This window comes from Podarcis vaucheri, assembly GCF_965113315.1.
Source record: "Podarcis vaucheri genome assembly, chromosome: 14".
Classification (NCBI taxonomy): domain Eukaryota; kingdom Metazoa; phylum Chordata; class Lepidosauria; order Squamata; family Lacertidae; genus Podarcis; species Podarcis vaucheri.
The window spans coordinates 36,443,067-36,462,718 of NC_138752.1; the positions used below are offsets into that span (position 1 = coordinate 36,443,067).

The 19,652-nt window shown below is 45.3% G+C and overlaps 1 protein-coding gene across 4 annotated transcripts in view; it reads right to left on the reverse strand.

Annotated features, from left to right (window-relative positions):
• Positions 1 to 17,492, reverse strand: part of FBXL16 (F-box and leucine rich repeat protein 16) — a 68,089-nt gene extending 50,597 nt beyond the window's left edge. Inside the window, exons 1-2 of one of the 4 annotated variants that reach the window (XM_082199166.1) lie at positions 17,384 to 17,492; positions 6,844 to 7,106 (exon numbers count right to left, since the gene is read on the reverse strand). The gene's annotated coding sequence lies outside the window, so the exon portion shown is untranslated. Of the gene's footprint in view, positions 1 to 6,843; positions 7,107 to 7,466; positions 7,609 to 7,739; positions 7,816 to 15,587; positions 15,639 to 17,383 lie in introns of those variants that run through there. The other 3 variants (XM_082199164.1, XM_082199165.1, XM_082199163.1) reach the window with 3 other exon arrangements.
• Positions 17,493 to 19,652: the final 2,160 nt, after the last annotated feature.

A 19,652-nucleotide genomic window follows, 5' to 3' on the forward strand; every position in this document is an offset into this window, starting at 1 on the left:
CAACAACCAAGGTACAACTGTATATGGAATTGTTTTTCATCGTTGATTGTTTTAGCAGTAATGTGTTTGCTGCCCTGGGCTCCTCTGGGTGAACAGATGGGATGATACAATAAACAACAACAACAACAAAAAGCATATCATCATTAAGGAAACTCTACTGGTCAGTTCACCTATGCATCACTTGCTGGTGGCAGCATCAAGCAACAGGTTGAATGTGTGAATGAGCCACCTATTGCCCACTTAGAGTGTTCCTGTCACCAGATGCTGACTCAAAGGCAAACACTTGGCCACGGAGGCAGCTCCTGTATGCAGCTATGAGAGTACAAAGTCTTGAGTGCCCCATCCCTAGCTGAGGTGGTTCTGTGTGCGTAATCTTACCATCTCTTCCCTTAGGAACTGGCTCAGGCAACTTTCTTGTGAATACTGTATTAAACTTTGGAGGGTGGTGGTGGGGAACAGGTCTGATATTTTTGGAAGTGAGATCCTGTGAAAATTTAAAGGTGCTAATTTGTGACATTTAAGTGCAAAAGCTTTTCTGGCCTGAAGGAAAAGCTGTTTTGAATATTTCGGTTTTTTTCAATCTCTTCAGCAGAGTGAGCTACTGGGTTCAATTAATGTGACATCTAAACTGCTCACTGCAGCAAACGCCTCACTCCCCCCAAATATTTTGTGTAATCGTTTAGAGGTTTGCAAACTTCAGGCAAGTAATGATACCTTTTCCCCACCTCCTGAATTATACTCCCCCCCCCCTAAATTAAAGTTGGAGTGTAAGAACTGCCCTGCTGGATCAGGTCTGTGGCCATGTAGTCCAACACCCTGTTCTCATGGAAGCAAGGCAAGATGCCTAAGGGAGGCCTGCAAGCAAGACCTGAATGCAATAGCACTGTCCCTATAGGAACGGAGGAAGCTGCCTAATACCACCCCAGGCTAGCTCAGCATCATAGCTACTCTGGCAGGTCTTCTCCAGGGTTTCAGGCAGAGGAGGGTCTTTTGCATCACCTGCTATTTTGTACAGTGGCAGAGCATCTGCTTGGCAAGCAGAAGGTCCCATGTTCAATCCCTGGCATATCCGGGTGGGGCTGAGAGAGACTTGCCACCTGAAACCCTGGGGAGGCGCTGCTGGTCAGTGTAGGCAATACTAGGCTCAATGGACCAATGGTCTGAGTATGAGGCAGCTTCCTATGTTCCTATCTAACTAAAAATGCCAGGAATTGAACCTAAGACCTTCTGCTTGCAAACCACATGTTTTACCACTAAGGAGTACAATACTGCCCATTGGTAAAGTCAAAAGTTTTGTTTTCACTCTATTAATGTGCTACATTTCCTCAGAGGGACACTCTTTCCTCCAGGTGCTTTGAGAGGCAGAAATAGTAACCAGCTTTTAAAACACTTCTTAAACATACAGTATAGGATTGCATTCCTCTGCACCATTTGAAGCATCATCATACCACTTTAAACAGTTGTGGCTTCCCCTAAAGTTTCCTGGGAACTGCAGTTTGTTCAGGGTGCTGAGAGTTGTTAGGAGAAACCCCCCTTCCTTTCGCCCAGCTACAACTCCAGGTGTGGTTTAATAGTCAATCCCTCTTCACAAGGAATTCTGGGAACTTTAACTTTGGACATGCTCACCCAAGCCGTCCTAGATTCTTGATTCCCCATTCTTAAACTTTTTCATTCATGCACTGTTCCATTTTATCTGTGGTATATAGTTTCATTTCTGGTTTCATTTACCTTTTAAAAGACATTTTATTCAATTGTGTATATATATGAAATTTATTTTTATATTAGGCAGATTTAAATATACAGAGATAAATAAATAAATACATTTCTGCCTGAAGGGCTGCAAGAATAAGGACTCCCAGTCCAGCACTTCAGAGTGAATCACTGTGCTGGACCCACGTCCGCACTGGAAACAGGAAGAACTGGGGCACTGACTCATGCCTGATCTCCTCTGAGTGTGGCTAATCTTGCTACCTCTCTGCAGCAGGTGTGATTGGGTCATCCAATCACACCTGATGCAGAAAACCAAGAATATAAACTTAAGAATATAAAAGGAGCCCCACTGGATCAGGCCAATGGCCCATTTGGTCCAGCATCCTGGACCCAAGCGCAAGAGCACTTCTCTCCTCATTTGCAATTCCCAGCAACTGGTATTTAGTGGCATACGGCCTCTGGCAGCAGAAGTGGTACCCAGGTATCATGATGGTTTAGGAACGTAAGAAGAGCCGTGCTGGGTCAGGCCAAAGGTTCATCTAGCCCAGCATCCTGCTGTCAACGCGACTTCCTATGGGAAGCCTGAAAGCAGGACTTGAGCACAACAGCCGTCTCCTCACTTGTGATTCCCAGCATCTGGTCTTCAGAGCAGTGGTGGCAGAGCCTAGCCATTGTGTCTAGCAGCCTTCTCCATGAACCTCTCCAATTGTCTTTCAAAGCCATCCAATTGGGTGGCCATCAATATATCTGGTGGGAGCAAATAATATATTTTTATCTATGCACTGCTGTATGTCTTGAATCCTCAGATGTTCACTGTGAGAGAGGGAGGATTTTATCCCTCTATATCTACTTTCTCCATGCCATGTATAATTTCATAAACATCTACCATGTCGCCTTTTATTCATCTTTTCTATGAACTAAAAAGTTCCAAATGCTGTAAGCTTTCCTCTAAGAGAGTCACTCCATCCTCTTTATTTATCACCTAGAGAATCGTGTTTGCGTGCACACCAAAATCTGGAGAACTTTTGGCATATGTGCCATTTAAACTTTTCTGAAAGGGATCCCCACAATGTACCCGCACAGAGCATTTGAAGGTAGGGTGGTCAGTTATGCATTAGCAAAAGAAAAAGGAAAAAAAGGAGTAAGTGAATCACTGGAGATGGAAGGAAGTCCTTCTTCATGCAGTGCATAGTTAAACTATGGAACTCACTGCCACAAGGGTCCATGATATGGCCACCAACTTGGATGGCTTTAAAATAGGATTAGACAAATTCCTGAAGAATAAGTTGATCAATGGCTTCTAGGCACAATGGCTATGTTCTTCCTCCAGGATCAGTTGCTGGAAACTATGGGGTGGGGTAGCTGTGCTCTTGTGCTCAGGTCCTGCTTGAGGGTTGCCCACAAGAATCTGGGCAGCCAGGAGGGTGGGCTAGATGTGCCATTGGCCCCATGCAGCAGGCTCTTCTTTCATTCTTATGAGAGTCATGTATAATGAATGGTCGGCTTGGGCCTTCAGATCCCTCCTGAAGAGGCACCTTCTCTTTGAACCTTTTCGCACAGCCTCCCACTTCCCACATGTAACTGAGCCTGCAGCCAAACCTCAGCACATGCAACTGAAACAAGCCGATATTCCTCCTCTGTTTATTCTGGCTGCACTTCCCTCCTTTTCCTTGGTTTAGATCAGGTGTGGTGAACATTAGGCCTTCCAGATGTTGCTGAACTACAGCTCCCATCAGCCCTAGCAAGCATGGTCAATGACCAGGGATGATGGGAGTTGTAGTTCAGTGACATCTGGAGGGCCAAAGTTTCCCCCAACCCTGATTTAAATTGGAAGGTCCTCAGAGTGGGGATCTGTCACCTGCTACTCTGGAAATACAAATGGATGAAAATCCTTGGTATGATAAGGAGGCTGCCCTTTTATAGACACAAGAGCGTTCCTAAATTCATTTGTGAAATATTTCAGGATACACAGTCACACAGTACCTTTTAACAACTTTCCCCCCCTTTTTTTTCCAAGTGAGAAAACAGCTGTGTGCGAAGCAGGAATTTTGCAGATGATTTCTCCACTAACAACCCAAAACAACAACCTCCTACAGGAAGCAGTGATGGCCATCAACTTGGATGTCTTTAAAAGAAGACCGGACAAATTCACAGAGGAGAAGGTCACTGAGGGATACTAGCCAGGATGGCCCTGTTCTGCCTCCGTGGTCAGAGGCACCAATGCTTCTGAGTACCAGTTGCTGGAAACCACAGGAGGGGAGAATGTTCTTATGCTCAGGCCCTGCTTAAGAATTTCCCCCACAGGCATCTGGCTGGCCATTGCGAGAACAGGATGCTGGACTAGATGGGCATTGGCCTGATCCATCAGGGATCTTCTTATGCCCTCCAGATGTTTTGGGCTATTGTTTCATCAGTCCCAGACAGGAGATGCCACCCTAAACCTCTGGAGGGAACCAGATTATGAAAGCCTGTCTGAGGGCTTCTCCATACCTTCCTTTGCCCCACCATTTTCTTCCTGGGGAAACCCAGTTGTTTGCACTGCATTGGAACAAATGGCCATTGGGTTTTCCATGGATTTTCATTTGTTCTGATTTAGTGCTAAGGAGAGGGTTGTCCCGGGGAAAGTGTCGTGGCAAAGGCAAAACCACTTAGACCAGTGCCTAGAAAGTGTGGGTCAAGTGTGAAACTGCTTGGACCTAAGCTTTTCAGGCACGGGACAAGCAGAAATGTGGATGAGCTCTTACACAGAGTGAAGCAAATACCAACCAACCCAGCATGCTGAAACTGAACCTTGGGTGACCCCTTGCCCATCTTTCTAATGGCAGGCATGGATCCCACAGAAAATCGTTTCTTTGAACATATGCAAAACGTTTTGTTTGCCACTACTGAGAATAGCCACAGCCAGCTCCCACATGTCTGGGCTTAGCGATTATGGATTTCCAACGCAGCAGGCACAATTTAACCAGGGAATGGCCATTTTTAGAACAGAAACAGTGAAGAACACAGCCCACCATAATCTGCTCATTGTTTCTGTTATTATGGGGAATCAGCACAGCTAAACTTGCACGACTACCAGCCCTGTTTAGTTAACAACTGCAGCGTCTTTCAGTGCTAAATTAAGACGGAATTATTATCAGCTCTCTCTCTCACCTTCACAATGTTTACACCACAACCCTCTTTTCATATCAGAATTCAGTTCTCAAACAGAGAGGGCAGCACATCTGGCATATGCCAGGATATTTTTCACCAACCATTGGAATTTCCAACTGACCAGAAAATAAAAATGGCCTAGGCTGTTTTTCTGCCTTTCACAGCTGCTTCATGGGCAGATATCAGCAGGTGAAGCTTTGGGAGGACACACACCTGTTCATCTGACAACATCTGTGGCTCAGTTCCAGCTATTGGGAAAGGTGCAGGAGCAGAGGCTAGAAAAAGAGTTGGCAACTCTACTGCTTGTTAGCAGGGGTAGGGAGAGAACCACATCTCACCAGCTGCCACACTCATGGAACAAGGGATCAAGATTTTCAGGACAGAGCACACAAGTTGGAGCCTCCAAAATAGTCATTTTAGAAAGAAACCAAGCCCCAAATTCAACGAGAAAACAGAAGCTCTCCAGCTAGCCACAGACCACTCTCTTAAGCATGGGAAGAAAGCTGCAGAGATATCTTCCAAACAACACAGCCCTCGCATCACCAACCCAAAAATAAATCCACTGCATTTCGAAACAATAACAGGCAAGCCAAACAGCATCCTGCTGAAATCTGCCATTGGTGTCTCCTCTATGGCTGCTGATCACTACAGTGCCATTCCAAATCTCAGCTCTTGGCAGTCTCTAGGCAGAACCCCCCAAGAAGACCATTTGCTCTTCTTTTTTTTTTTTGTGTATATATATATATATATATATATATATATATATATATATATGAAAGGGAGCTTTTGATAGTGCTGCCACTTTTTAAATTAAAAAACCCCCAACCCTTCTGGTGTGCCTTTAACTACAGAACCCTGAAAAAATGTAACAGGTGACACTTTCCTGGGTCATTTCTTGTTCTGCGCCAGTCAACCTGTTTTTTTATTTTTATTTTTGTACCAGAGGTTCTTAGGGGGAAAGCATAGATATGGGGGGGGGGGGGAAGGTCCAGAAAATTAAATTTGTGCAGACCAAATCTCTGCATGGAAATAATTCTTGACGAGTTCAGTGGAGCTTACTCCCAGGCAAGTGTTCCTAGCAGTGGACTCTCAAGACCCACACAGAAGTGGATATACGACATCAAACAAAAATTCCTGCGTTGTTATTATTATTTCTTTCTTTAAAAAAACCAAACCATTTTTTCAACCAGGATGGAAGGCAAGAGACGAAACAGCAGGGCCCTCTTCTCTTTCCACTGGGCAGAGAAGCAAAATCCAAAACAGTCAGGTCAGGCTTGCCCTGTTTTCTTTCTCCCAGTCTACCTTCTTTCCAAACTAAGAGATCCACGTGGGGCCCAAAAATCAACCATCTCACCGCCACATCCTCTCGGCCAGCCCAGATGGGGATCAGGAAATGGCGCCATCAAGACACCCCCCAAATCCATGAATCACAACAGCAGCAACACCCCCCGCTCCCCGAAAAAGAATGACAACAACAACAACAGTGTGTCCCACTCAACACCCAGCCTCTCGATGAGATTGCCTTGGTAGCGATCCACTAAAATTTCCATTCAATGCAGCAAACCAAAACTGGGGGAGGGGGTGTTTGAGCAGGAAGGGTCAAATCCCCCCCCCCAATCTAAAAACAACCACCACCTAGGCTGCCAGACTATATTAGAGTATCTGCTGGAGACAGATAGAAACACAGAGTCGGATCCCTGTTAAGCAAAGCAAGGAGGTTTGTCCTTATGTAACACTGGCTTTGAGATGCTCTGATCTTCACTGAGGAGGGATGTAATTACAGCCCCTGGATGGTCTCTCCCTTGGTGGTGCAAATGCAAGAAAAACCCTCTGGTTGGGATGCCGTCCTACAGACATCAATACCTGGTGGGAAGGTATTCAGGGGAGGGAGGGAGAGTGTGTGTGCAAGCGTGAGAGAGAGAGAGGGGTGGGGGGAGATATTTGTGCCGTAAAGGATTAAATACACAGATGCAGCATGCTTACCTCCAGGAGAGTCGTTTTAGCTCATGCCATGCCTTCCGCACACCGACGGCCTTTTCATGTAAAGAAGAGAAGCATCAGGGACCGGATGGAGGGATGCCAGAGGTGGAGGTGGGGGGACAGCAAAGAGGAGTCGAAATCTCCCTTGTTTTCCAATCCAGCCTGATGGAGAACCTCAGCCAGGGAACCTTCTTCCTTCTCCCCTCTCCTCCAGCGCACAAACCTCCTGCTTCCAGCCTGCTCAGAGGAGAATCCACGGCTGGTCTCTGTTGTTTTCAGAAATGGAGATGGGAGACAGAGGGAGGGGGGAGAGAGAGAATAATACTAACAACAACAACCTGGGGGGGGGGAATACTCGGGGAGAAGCATCCCACCAGATCAGGATGAATGGAGCTGCAGAAGAGGTGGCAGCGATGGGAAAATAGGCGTCCCCTTCTTTTCTCTCCTCCTCTCCGCCCCCCCAAGCAAAAATCAAGAGATGGTTATCCAGAGTGCAGGGAATGAAAGATGCTGGCGTTGGTTCGTTCTCTCTCTCTCTCTCTCTCTCTCTCTCTCTGCCTGTTTCCCTCCCTCAACACACACTCACATGCACACACACCCGCTTGCAGGCATGTTCATGCACGCACCCTCAAGTGTCGTAGAGCAAAGCCAGTTAAAGAGGCACGGCTGTTATTATCAATAATGCATGACTGCAGGCCGGTGAGTCCCATCTCTCTCTCTCTCTCTCTCTCTCTCTCTCTCTCTCTCTCTCTCTCTCTCCCTCCCCCCCCCACCTCTGCACACTCACTCACACAGAGAGATATACACACCCCTCCTGGCTTGGATCCTAAAGAGATTACAACAACCGCTCGCTGTGAATAAATACAAGGGCTCCCCACTCTCCTCCTTTACGGCCTTACCTTGTTTTGATTTGGATTATTTTTACAGTTTAGGTCGATCAAGTGGGGTTGGGTTTGCAAGAGATCTATTGCAAACCGTATATATCTATATCTGCAAGCTCGGGAGGGAGGGAGGGATGAAATGATGGATAGGGGATTAGTGTGTATGGTTTATAATAGGGCTGTCAAGAGGCTTTTTATAGCCCCATCAACAACCCAGTTGAGCCTGGACTTAAACCAATTTACATTCCGATCCTAAGTCTTGCAGTGCCAAGGTATGGCCAGCAGCTCTGAAGGCCAGGCCCAGGGTGTTTCAAGACAGTTTCTAACTTCCAAGATTCAAATCAAATCTCTCCTCCCCACTGCATTCATTGCCACTAGGGATGGGCAAATATGTCCATTTCAGTTTCTTTCAGTTTCTCATTTTAGTTCTCCTCATTTCCACATTTGTTTGCAATGAAAAAAACCAAACAAAAGTCCTCATGAAAATTCAGCAGTAGTGTGAATTTCCCCTAATATGCATATATTTGTATTCTAGTTTGTCCAATATACACAATTTCTACAATCTGAGAAAAGGCAAAGCAAATCCCTCCTTATATAATGCCTTTTGGTATGCTGCTTTCCCAAACAGATGCATTTCTAGACACACTTTACCCAAAGCTCAGTTGGTTAGAGCGAGGGGCTGATGACTCCAAGGTTGAAGGTTTGGTCCCCGTATTGGGACAGCTGCTCATCCCTGCATTGCAAGGGGTTGGAGTCGATGATCCCCAGGGTCCCTTCCAACTTGACTACAATTCTATGATTCTAAGTGCATGCATTTTGTCCACATTTCTTGACTGGAGAACCATGGTGCAAAATGCAGCAAGGTGCAAATTTCAAAGCATGACTGCATTTGGGTTTGTGTACTGATCCAGAAAGGGCAAATTAGGTAGGTTCACCTAAAATGCGAACTGAATCCAATTTCTCCCTCACCCCAATCATCACATTTTGATTTTTTTTGGGGGGAGGGGGAATTAGGAACAAAATGAATATCCATGTTCCCCCACCCACATTTTCCCTGAGCAGATTCGTAGCATGGACAGAGCAGCATGTTTCTGAATGGTTATTGATGTTCCACAAAGCAGCGGCAACTACCACCAGCACAGAAAGTAAAGGGGGGGGAGAGAAGGTGACATATTAGCAAACTATTTTACTAAATCCTATCACACAACAGCCTACTGTACAAAACAACAGAAGCCGCACAATAGTTTGGTAAGCTGGGGAACCTGTCGCCCTCCAGAAGTTATTTGAACGCAATGTCCAGCATCCCTGATCATTGGCTATGCTGGCATTGCCCAAGGGGAATTGGGGTCATCTGGGGCTGAGCCGAGTCGGAGTCCAACCACATGTGGTTTTGTATTGTGTTTTAATTTGTTGGAAGCCACCCGGAGTGGCTGGGGGAACTCAGTCAGATGGGCAGCATATAAATAATAAATTGTTGTTATTATTATGTGGAGGGCACCATGTTGGCCACCTCTGGTAGGGCAGAAGGCAGGCAACTGTAGGTGGAGCCAGAGCCAATAACAGGCAACTGTAGGTGGAGCCAGAGCCAATAACAGGCGGAGCCTGAGCCAATGACACAACTCCTTCTTGTTTTGTCCCCCTCCTCCCCTCCCTGCTGGGTTCAACAAGGACAACATGGAGACAGAGGAGGAGAAAGCTGGCAGGCAGAGCCCCATTCACCCTAATGGAAGCAGCCTCTATTACTTAACAGTATTTGGGTTTATTATCACAGTGGTACCTCGGGTTACATACGCTTCAGGTTATATACGCTTCAGGTTACAGACTCCGCTAACCCAGAAATAGTGCTACAGGTTAAGAACTTTGCTTCGGGATAAGAACAGAAATCGTCCTCCGGCGGCGCAGCAGCAGCAGGAGGCCCCATTAGCTAAAGTGGTGCTTCAGGTTAAGAACAGTTTCAGGTTAAGTATGGACCTCCAGAACAAATTAAGTACTTAACCCGAGGTACCACTGTATTAAATGCAAGGGTATCATCACATACACTAGTATCAGTATTCTGTGTCTCATTATACAGCCAAAATCCACACAAAAAGAATATGTATCAGAGTGGTTGGGGGAAACCTCTGAGGTTTACATAAATTGCAAAAATTATGGAGGGGGCAACTCAGGGGGAACGGGACCCAGGCCAGTGAATGTTGAGCACACTCACTGGGTAGGAACAACTTGGGGTGGTGTGTCTGGAACTCAGAGCTGTGCACTGTGTTGCAAGACCCACGTCATCCCTCTAGTTCAAGGTGTGAGTGTCATTCCTTATGTAGCCAAAACAGCACCCCCTATCCACCAGAGAGAGGTTTTAGCAGGCTTGAGGAAGCCATAAGGTTTTCAGAAGTACAAAAAATATTTAGGGGAGGGGGAATCCAAAATGGGTAGAAGCTAAAAAAGAAAAAAGTTCAGTAAGCATACCCAATGAGCACACAATGCTAATTTACTGGGGGGGGGGATGGAAAAGTCAAGTGGTGGGGTAGAAGAAATCAAACAGTATTGTACGGGAGGCCATGGTTGTCTGACTGGAACGGTGAACAGGAACACTCCACACACTGCAACCTTTTGCTTTAGTTCCCTTTAGTTCCCTTTATTGTTATTTATTACTTTTGTATACAGTGGTACCTCGGGTTGCATACGCTTCGGGTTACATATGCTTCAGGTTACAGACTCCGCTAACCCAGAAATAGTGCTTCAGGTTAAGAACTTTGCTTCAGGATGAGAACAGAAATCATGCTCCGGTGGCGCGGCAGCAGCAGGAAGCCCCATTAGCTAAAGTGGTGCTTCAGGTTAAGAACAGTTTCAGGTTAAGTACGGACCTCCGAAACGAATTAAGCACTTAACCTGAGGTACCACTGTACTGCCCTTCATCCACAGATCTCAGGGTGATTCACAACATAAAAGTACAAAATACATGATAAAAACAAGAACAAAAAAACACAAACCAATCACACACACACACCACTACCCCCTCCTCCAAACACATTTAAAAGGGGTATAAGATGTCAATCAGTCAAAGGCCTGGTTGAATAGGAACATTTTTGCTTGGCACCTAAAGGTGTATAATGAAGGCACCAGGCGAGTCTCCCTGGGGAGAGCATTCCACAAATGGGGAGCCACTGCAGAAAAGGCCTGTTCTCATGTTGTCAGACCTCTTACAGAGGAGGCATATAAGGAAGGGCCTCAGAGGATGATCTCAGGGTCAATGTAGGTTCATATGGAGAGAGGCAGTCCTTGAGGTATTGCATATTCTTCCAAGGAGCTCAAGGTGGTATATTCCCCTTGCTCTCTGTTTTATCCCAGCAGCCCTATTAGGTAGGCTAGGCTGAAACAGGGACAGGGACTGCCCCAAGGTCACCAAGTACGCTTCTTGGGGATTTGAACCCTGGTCTCTCAGGTTGTAGTCAGACTGTCCAGCCATGGCCACACACTGACTCCCACTTGTTTAACAGAATGTTTTATCTCAGAATGGACCTGCATAAGGTTGCACTTTTTTGGAAAAGCTTGGCACATCCACTGTTGGGATAGGCACTGATAGAGGGTGGTGGTGGAGGAGGAGCAATGTGTACCTTGCTTCAGATGCCTGTGTGCTAGAGTCAAAGTGCAGAGATTCATCACCTGCCATAGAGATGGGCACTATAAATGGTCCCTCCAGATGCTGCTGGACTTGCATCTCCCATCAGCCCCAGCCAGCTTAGCCAATGGTCAAGCATGATGCCCAGTGACACCTGGAAGACCACAGGTTCCTCATCCCTGATCTAAAAGATTGGGGAGGGGGAGAGAATGAAGCCTAAAGAATTCTGGTATGTGCTTGCATATTTGTGCAGGACCCCCAAGATCACACACACACACACACACACAGAGGAGCAGGTACCAGAAAACTCGACCTGTCCCCCTAGTAAACAAGGGCAGACAGTCTGAATGACTGTAATCAGATCCTGGCAGGGACCCTAATTAGGTGGGAGCCCTGCTCTGTAGGTTACTTAGCATAATGATTAATCCAGCCCAGTCGCTGAGTGATAAAAGGACACTGAAGAAGAGGAACCATCTTGAACCTAAGGCGGGCAAGGGGGGGGTAGGTGAAAAAAGTGGAAGGGAAAATCTGTCTAGAGAAAGGGTCGGCTAATATGCAGGGAATGTGTGTGTGTGTGTGTTAGAGAGAGAAAGGAGGGAGGAAATGTTTCTATTTTAAGAGCTGCAGTCTCCCTCTTCCTCTCCGCCAGCCCCCCCCCCTTAGCATTTTGCACGCCTGCCAGATTGAGAAACCTGACCTGCCTTTTAAATAACCAAGGAGGAGGGGGAGGCAGAGGCGGCCGCCATCCCTGCAGGCCCTATCCTGGGTTTCATCAGCCATTCACAGGCCCCGGGGACAGGCCGGTCCCAGTGGCAGCTGGGGAAAGAACCTTTTACTGACTCTCGCATTCGGTGGCAAGGAGGATATGGCGTCCCTTGGCAGATAAACACGACTTCTGCCTCCTCCTCCCATCCCCTGCTGTGTCCTTAATTTATGAGCAGTGCGACTCCTCCCCCCCCCCAGCTCCACCCTGGTGGGGTATTTTAGCTGAAGGGAGCAGGTGTCATGGCAACAGCAGCAGAGGGACATGGGTGAAACCCTAAAAACTATACAGGGAGCTTCCCAGGAAGGGTTGCTTTCTGCTCAAGAGTCCTCTTGCACCATCCTCTCAATGAAGGGTACAAAGTGTTCCAGGGCCTGTCTTGCTCTCTCAGCTTGCTGTAGCCCATTAAACTTTGTCCCACAGAACTTAACGGAAGCCACCAAGAGCTATGCATGAGGGGTAGTCAGGAGAAATCCAGCCTTGAAAGGTGAACATGTCTGATCTGAAATTCAGCCTTCATTTTGAAATTTGCATTTCTCTGAATTTTGCCACCAAGGTTTCCATCCAGGTGTCCAATAAAAGAAAAAGAGTGAATGCACAGACTTGGGCAAAGTGTGTGAGAACATGTATGTATTAGTGAAGATGGTATACAATATGTGTTATATCAAAGGAAATTGCATACAGATATATAGACTGCCATTGCTTAGCCGCCATTGCTTCACCATATCCAAATCCATCCTTTTGTTTCATCTCATAGAAATAGTTTCCTAACTATGCCCAAAACCTAGCTCCCAATCAGGTGGTTTTAAAACATGGGTTTGGGGAGCATTCCCCAAGTAGAGCACTAATATGCACATCTTTGCAAAGCAATTTCCTCTAAAATAGCCCTTGGGTAGTCCTGCCCCAAGCAGACCAGTGAGCAACTCAAATGTGAAATAATCAGAAATAAACCCTCTGCAATAGGAAATCAAGATTGCATGTTTGCATGATCATCCTTTGATGATTTCATCCTGACCTCATGCAGATGACTCTGCCAGGCAAGCATTTGGTATATGATGAGGCAGAAATCCAAATGCAGCTGCTAGGCTGGTAAGTGGGGCAGCCCAATGTCACCAGTCTTGACATTGCTGCACTGACTGCCAGGGAATTACTCTACTCATAACTTTATGTGCTCATAACTAACACCCTAATGGCTTGGGAGACAATTACCCAAAAGAGTGCCTTATCCAATGACAAACTGAGATGAATCTGGAATTGACAAATTCACCCATTCTAACCTATAGGAGCGCCAGGTGTCTTACCAGGTAGTCAGCTGACCTACAAAATACATCATGTGATTTGTCTTGGATGGTGCCAATTGGCCAAAGCAGGATAAGGAAGATAAAAAAAGGGATCCCAGTAGGAAAACTATCTTGGTCCACAAATAAATTCCAAACCCAGTTGATGGGTTTAGACATCAGGTGAGGAAGGAAATGCCAGAAGAGCAGTCATATTTAGACAGGTCTCTTAAGCACTGCCCAAAAGAATGGGAAAGGGTCATGTATCACCCCTGCCCCCTGCAGAAAAGTTTCAACCCATGTGGCATCTTCAGGCAGTGGCGTAGCGTGGGTTGTCAGCACCCAGGGCAAGGCAAGTAATTTGCGCCCCCTCTGCCCTAGGGGCAGAGAGCTGCGAGTGCAAGCGCGCCCCCCCAGATGTTGCGCCTGGTGCGGCCAGCCCCCCCTGCACCCCCACGCTACGCCACTGTCTTCAGGTGTGAACAGAGAACACTCCCTACCTGAAACCCTAAAGAGCAGCAGACAGTCAGCGTAGACAATAGTAAGGCCACATCCACACCATACATTTAAAGTCCTATGATACCACTATAAACAGTCAGGGCTTCCCCCAAAGTATTCTGGGAGCTTTAGTTTGTTAAAGGTGCTGAGAGTTGTTAGGAGATTCCCATTCCCCTTGCAGGTTACAGTTCTCAGACTGGTTTAATTATCCATCTCTCCTCACCGAGAACTCTAGGAATTGTAACACCATGAAGGGATTGGGGGGGGGGTCTCCTGATAATGCTAAGCAACATTAACAAACTACAGCTCCCAAAATTCTTTGGGGGAAGCCATGACTATTTAAAGTGGTATCATAGTGCTTTAAATTTATTTTATTTTTTTATTATGATATTTATTGAAAATTTTTGAAATTACAAAGAAAAAACAAAGCAGAAAAAGAAAATAGAAAAAACAAAGAAAAAACAAACCACATCAAACAATACAAATTCAAAAAACAAAAATACACCACAAACAAACAAAAATAAATCCATCATTCTCAAATCCTCAACTCTCATTACCTTCTTTCTTTGACCTCCTCCTCCTCCCTTTTTTTGTATCCTGGTTAATAATTATGCAGCAAATCCTTTCCATATTTCATAGTTTTCTGTCATTACGTTGCCTTAATCTATTTTCATCTTATCTGATAGAGAACCTTAAAAACTTAAAACTTAAATCTTATTTTTACCAACTTCTCACAACCATAATATTCTTACCTAATTCTTTAAACATTTTTACTAGAGCCAAGTAATTTCGTTCCAACATTTTTCTAACATTCATCAATTTTATAAAACAATCCTGATAGTAAAAAGAGAAATAAAAACAATCCAATCTTCATCCAGCGTCCCTTCCTCCTGGTCCCGGGTTTTGTCAGTCCTTTTTATCCCATCGATCTAGCGCATTAACCTGGCAACCTTATATCCGAGGCCCTTAAATCTCTTCCATGTCCCTTCCGCAGCTTCCGGAACTCCAGCTTGGTGATGTTTTTGACCCTTTTCAACAAATCAGCCCCTTTTCCATAGTCCAGACTCAACTCCATGTGGTATTTAAGAAGATGTTTCAGAATCCCTCCCAAATTGAGAGCCCCCACAGCTCCAAACATCTCACGGCCCATTACCAGACTCGGAAAGTCCAAACATCCTTGCATAAAATAAATAAATAAATAAATAAATAAATAAATAAATAAATAAATAAATAAATAAATAAATAAATAAATTTAAAAAAATATTATGGTGTTAATATGATCTCAGATGAGCCAATGATAAAGCAGCTTCCTATGTTTCTGTGGGGCACATGTCACTAAATACTCAGTGGGGGGGGGGAGGAATCCCCTTCATGTAGAAAACCAGCACTTCAAGGAGCGAGCCTGATTTTTCCCCTGACGTGCTAATTTTCTTTCTTCATTTTATGGTGTGGAGGAGCACTCCGTGGTGTGAAGTACCCACCTGCCACTTGAAGTGGTACAGTTCAAACACTTAGGCCGATCTGCCTCTAGGAGGACTAAGGTTTATGTTTCATTCATGCCTTCCCTACTCTCCACAGCAATTGAAATAGATATAATGTCCTTCTGCATATTGAATATTTTATAAAAAGCCTGATTCTTCCAGAGCCCAAATCTCCACCGCTCCCTCCTCCCAATCTGCCGGAAACAAACATAAACAGAGCAGGGGGTGTGAAACCTCTCAGCAGGCGCTCAGTCACCGTTTGGCCAGCTCCTACCCAAGATAGACTGCACTGCAGATGACTCAGGCTCCCAGCTGTCACCACGGCAACCGGTGTCGCCTAGCAATGCCTGCCTCCCAGTAACCACGGTCTCCTAGCAATAGGATGGAGATATATATATATATATATATATATATATATATATATGAGAGAGATTTTTTTTCACAGCTCTGGATGGAGAGTTTAAAGTTATTTTTGGTATTCCCGCAAATCAATAGATAGCTCTCTTTGCTGTTGGAGAATAGGATTGCTAGGTATTTTGTTCTCTCTCTCTCTCTCTCTGTTAGCAACGCATACTTGGTACTTGGTTGCAAGCCTGCTTATGTGCCTCATTTGTGGGACAAGTGGAATCTTTGCCCCAGGCTCCCAGAAGCATGAAACTGAAAGTTCCTCTTTGGAAGCTGCCTTATAATGAGTCAGACCATAGGTCCATTTAGCTCAGGATTGCCAATGATGATGGTAGGTCCATGCCATAGGGCCAATTCAAGGCACATTTAAAGCACCTGACTTCCACCCAAAAGAATCATGGGAACTGTAGTTCCCCCCTCATAGGGCTACAACCCCCAACCCTCTTTATAAACTACAGTTCCCAAGATTCATTGGGGTGAAGTCATGTGCTTCAAATGTGCACTTGGCATGCTTTAAATGCATGGCGATGACAGTGTCTCTCAGGGATTCAGACTTGGGATATCCTCACCTGAGGATGGCAGGGGTTGAATCTTGAACCTTCTGCATACAAATCAGGTGTCTGCCATTGAGCTCTGACTCTACCTGAAACCTCCCTACACTGAGCAAGGTCCTTGGTTGATCTAGTTCAGTATTGTTGTCAATCACTGGCAGCAACCTTCCGGAATTTCAGAAAGGGTTTTCAATCCCAGGGGACTGAACCTGGGTCTTTCTGCAGGCATAGAAGATATTCCTCCTCCTCCTGGCTTCTTCCAGAGAAACCAGGGACAGCCCCAAACATTTTTGCTGCTTAAGGGCAAGGGCAAGATGGAGCTGTCACCTTCCATGTATAAAATCCAAGTGGGAGCAGAATCTCACTTCAGTTCTGGCGAAGGAACAGCACCTTCTGCTGCATCTAGGAATGGCCAAATAGCTTAGACTCGCAGCAGTTCTCAACCTATTGGTCCCCAGATGTTGTTGGACTACAACTCCCATCATCCCTGAGCTCTGGCCTTGCTAGCTAGGGGTGATGGGTGTTGTAGTTCAACAACATCTGGGGACCCACAGGTTGAGAAAGGCTGGCTTAGAGGGTACAAGTTAGCTTCGGGGTCTCTGAGGGGAATGGGGGGCCTCCTACTTTCCTGCCCCCAGGGATTTGCTACCTGAGGCGGCTGCCCCACTCAGCCTAATGGTAGGGCTGACGATGCATTCAGGGCAGACAAACAAACAAATGCCTCGCCCGTAACATGTAGTTAACTGATGGGATTTACAGCTACAGGAAATAACAGTTAGCAGAGGTTGCCAGCCTCTGGGGGCCTGTAGGCACATCTGGATTTCTGATAAAGTGCTGAGGATGCCAGTCACAAAATGGCTGCCATGGGGGTGTGGCAGAACACAAAATGGCTGCTATGGTGTGTGGTAAAATGGCCGCCACATCTAAAAGAGAAGGAAAAAGAAACAGGACTGCAAAATGTGTGGACATAACCCCCTCCCCATCAGCTGTGCCATTGATATGGGGAAATGCACCCACCACATCTGCCACTGTGCTCACGGAAAGAAGGTCTTTGCGCCTCTCCTCTGTTCATACCTGACTGGAGTTCCAGTTCTTATGTTCTTCAATCATGAACATACATCCACAGGGGATTGGACTACTTCTGAGATCCTTTCAATGATATGGGTGTCATTCAGCTACATTTTACTCGGGGTAGACCCACTGAAATTAATAAACATGACTAAGAGCCAGTATGGTGTCAGATGGGGACCTGGGAGACCAGGTTTCAAATCCCCACATGGCCATGAAGCTCACTGGGTGACCGTGGGCCAGGCCCTGCCTCCCAGTCTCACCCACCTCACAGGGTAGTTGTGGGGATTAAATGAGAAGCGGGAAAACCATTTATGTCACTTTGAGCTCCTTGGAGGAAAAAAAGGGGGATATAAATGCAGGAAATAAATACATAAAAGACAGGTCCATTAATTTAAATGGGTCTACTCTGGGTAAAACATAGTTGAATACCACCCTATAAGGACTTGGTGCCTTAAATATTCTATTCTCTTATCCTGTTCTAATATAGGATGAAAGATTGCCAAAGTTCTGAATATTTTCCCCAATGTACACAACTTAGACCGGAAATGTCTTTAAAAAGATATTTTATTCAGAAGCATAATATGCCTACTCATTTATGGCTGGCATTATTTTCATCCTTTCAAATCTTTTGGCAAGTAAAATTTCTACCATTACCATCACCTTCCCACAAGAACGGTATGTTTCTCTCCCACATCATTCCTGACATGCCCTAATAGATTTAATAATGGATTCATTCATCTCTCATATCCTATAATTGCTTTTATGTGTTCTAATATAGTTTGCCAATATTTTCTAGCCACTTTGCAATCCCACCAAATATGTTTAAAGTCTGCATTGTCTTTGGTACAGTGCCAACATCCTCCAGGACTTCCTGAGTACAATTTGCTTATCCGCAAAGGCATATAATATCACTGGAGTAATATTTAGTAAAAAAAACTTCCCTTTGGTGTTGTCTCCAACAAGAATCTTGGGAGGATATTCTCACCATGCAGCTGGAATAGCACACTCATTGTATTGTTTTCTGTGCCTACTAAAACCTTCTTTTTGTTTTGGCCCACCCAGAAATATAATTTTGACATGCATTCCATCATGTCATTTTATTTTACTAAATATATTTTTTATAACTGTAGATTTTATTCCTGCATTTGGGAGGGAGGGACAATAATAGGTTAACTTGATTTTCACATCTGATTTTACTGGAATGCCTAATGTATATTTTGTTTTGTTTTGTGTAAACTACTAAGAGGTATTGATGTTTAAGTGGCATAATTGCTGCCAAATAAATAAAAATAAAAACAATAATTCATGACCCCCTTTTCTCTCACTCTCAGACAAAGACACACCATAGATGTGGGGTGCAGACTTGTACATTACAGGCCTCTCTTGCCTCGGAGCTAAATGTTACATTGGTGCATCACAAGCTATAAGGATCAAAATTGGCCATGATGGAAAACGAAGCCCTCTTGGAAAGTAAGTGGCTTTATTCTGCCTTTGGCTGCTCTGCAAACAATACGCCGCTCATCCCAAACGATAACCCTAGATGGGAATGCAACCAAAGCTTGTCATCACTAATGCGTCCTGCAAGAATGCCAAAGTTGCAGTGACTGTGCAAGAAGATGCTCCCCCCCCCCATCTCTCTATAATTCACCCCTCTGGTCTTTGCTCCTTGCAATCTGCTTTCATTGGGGTGGAAATGGGGGCCGGAAATCAGCTGAGTCTGCATTAGGTGTGATTGGATCATTCAGAGACACATCAGAACTGACCAGTTGCTTGGTCATCCCTATTCCTTTTTGGCCCTGAGCCTAAAGACGTGGAAAGCAAAGATTCCATTATCAAGTCTCAGAAGTCTCCTCACCTGTGAAAGCCTGTTTCTTTGTTTTAAAATGATAATAATCTGATTTATTGTGAGGCATCTGATCAATTCTGTGTACGTAAATCATTAGATGCAGCTGATTCTACCATGGTAGGCTCTTCTCATTGCCACTATACTTGGGATTATATTAAAAGTAGTCAAACCTGGGCAAACGGTACTACCTATCGAACTCGGAATACCTTGCCCTGTGCACCTCCTTTTATTCATGCATGGAAAATGGTGTGGAACATAACTGTGACAGCAAAAGGCAATCTAACATACTGCAATGTGAACTCTTTACCCCTTTTGATATTTCGCCTTATGCACTCCACGTACCAAAAACCTCAGACCCGATGGTTGTGGTGGATATGTGGAGAATGGGCATACAAGCAACTCCCTTCCAAATGGAGTGGGACTTGT